We start from the raw sequence: 1,950 nt of genomic DNA on the forward strand, positions 1-1,950 counted from the left end.
ATGATCACTGCGACGGCCTTCGCACACTCAATATTAGAATTAGAAAATATTAGAACTGTATCTCGCGTGGGAGGTGGCTCAAAACATGTCATGAGCTGTAAACAATTCCTTTACTCGGTTGCTCGTCATTCAAGTTTCATTTCCCGACAGTAAGCACTAGTTGTAGCACCAATCCCAGAATGAAGAAGACAGAGGTCAGCATGGCATCATCGCCAGCCAGCACCTTAGTACTTACCTGACGTTTGTGTTGTTGCTGCTGCTGTCTCACAAAACTTCCTCGTCAGGCTTTCCCCCCCAAGACAATCCTACTGCTTTATAATCCTACACTTATACACAAGGAGGCACTTAAATAAGTATTCGGATTCTTAATCTTGTTAACAAACAACACTTAAATCTATCACATCCTAGGGTGCACAGTTAAGACTTCACTTGATTGTGTTGACTTAGTAAGCCTGCATCACTCGCAGGGTCCTGACGTGCCCACTGTTCTACCCACTGGAGTGACCAACACTTGACTGAAGCGCAACATCCACCACACACTCAAGATGCCAAATTGAACTTAACTCTCACGGACATAAAAGTGATGCCCATATCTTTAATCACATCCCTGCGTTATCATCAGGGAAGCTGCTATAAAGATGAAATAACTGTGCACACGTGAATCACATGCGGGTAGATATGCGACACCACATGAGCTTACAATGCAATAAAAGTGATGCCCACGTCACCAAGTCCGTGAGAGTAAGTGGATGTGAAGGATGTTGAGAGATGAGAGCACAGGTTGCCCGAGGGGGTGATTGGGGGTGGGCACTGCTCCCTGCGACTGCCAGACGTACGAGTCGCCCATGCCACTAGTTGCCCCCTAGAATATTCTAACTCTCATTTCCCGGTCATTCTCATCCATTCAGTAATGTCTGTATAGGGTATAGGTGCATGTCAAGGAGAACATGACTGAAGCTTTCGGCTACCGGTTCAGTCACTGAGCTTCCCTCCTGCCCTCAGCCAGATGTCTGTGTACTCTGACATTACCTGTTCAAATCGGTTCGCTGCTGAGATGATATGTAGTGCAACAACTCACACATGAGAGATTTCTGGCGTTGCCTGCATGAATTAGAAGCGGTGTTAAAATGGGAATGAATATTCAGATGAGATACCATTCATTTCCATATAATGGTTGCCGCTCTGGGAGATGTATAATCATGCAGGGAAAGAAAGTCGCAGACTGGATATGAGAAAGAATTACAATAATTTTATGCTGCATTTACGATTGAAAATGTGCAACTTTGCCGACTTTAATTTCCCTTGATCGTTCTCCTCTGTAATTGTTATAGATGAACAGCGTCAGGTACACACAGCAGACTGCCAAGTATATCAGGTATGCGCTACAAATCCGGTCGTGTAGGATGAACATGGAGATATTTTTTATATATCCTCTCTGGACGTTTAATGTGACTCGACCAAAAACAGATGCAGATATAATATGTAACAGCCGCTTGATCTGAATTTCAAATCAGAATAAAGGAATTCAGTATAAAAGAAGAAGGAGGAGGAGGAGAAGAAGGAAAACAATACATAAAAATAAAAGAAAGGATATATATACGATTTTCGATATGATTGATAAAACATTAAACTTTCTTTATCACATACATAAATAAGAGCTAGACTCGTCACCAAGTACATTTTCCTTCTCAAAATGATTTTCATGACTTTTCAGTGGTAACGAGGAAAAATGTCAAATCTAGCAAGTGTCAACAAAGTGAAGAATGACATTAATGAAAATATTTTTTTCATGACATTGAAAATGAATGTAATGATAAGGATAGAAGGATGATGATACTAATGATAGCAATACTACTTCTAGAACTAATGATAATGATATGATGATAATAATAATAATGGTAATAATACTATTAAATAATAATGATAATGATGATAATAATAACAATAATA

The 1,950-nt window shown here is 40.1% G+C and overlaps 1 protein-coding gene across 2 annotated transcripts in view; it reads right to left on the reverse strand.

The window, feature by feature from the left end:
• LOC122257453 (protein N-terminal asparagine amidohydrolase) overlaps positions 1 to 518 on the reverse strand; it is a 120,100-nt gene extending 119,582 nt beyond the window's left edge. The window contains exon 1 of one of the 2 annotated variants that reach the window (XM_043022738.2): positions 236 to 518. The gene's annotated coding sequence lies outside the window, so the exon portion shown is untranslated. The remainder of the gene's footprint in view (positions 1 to 235) is intronic. The other variant, XM_086549603.1, reaches the window with a different exon arrangement.
• Between the last annotated feature and the right edge of the window lie 1,432 nt (positions 519 to 1,950).

The sequence above is a fragment of the Penaeus japonicus genome, unplaced genomic scaffold, assembly GCF_977035675.1.
Source record: "Penaeus japonicus unplaced genomic scaffold, GWHDUDI00000001_assembly GWHDUDI00000022, whole genome shotgun sequence".
Taxonomy (NCBI): domain Eukaryota; kingdom Metazoa; phylum Arthropoda; class Malacostraca; order Decapoda; family Penaeidae; genus Penaeus; species Penaeus japonicus.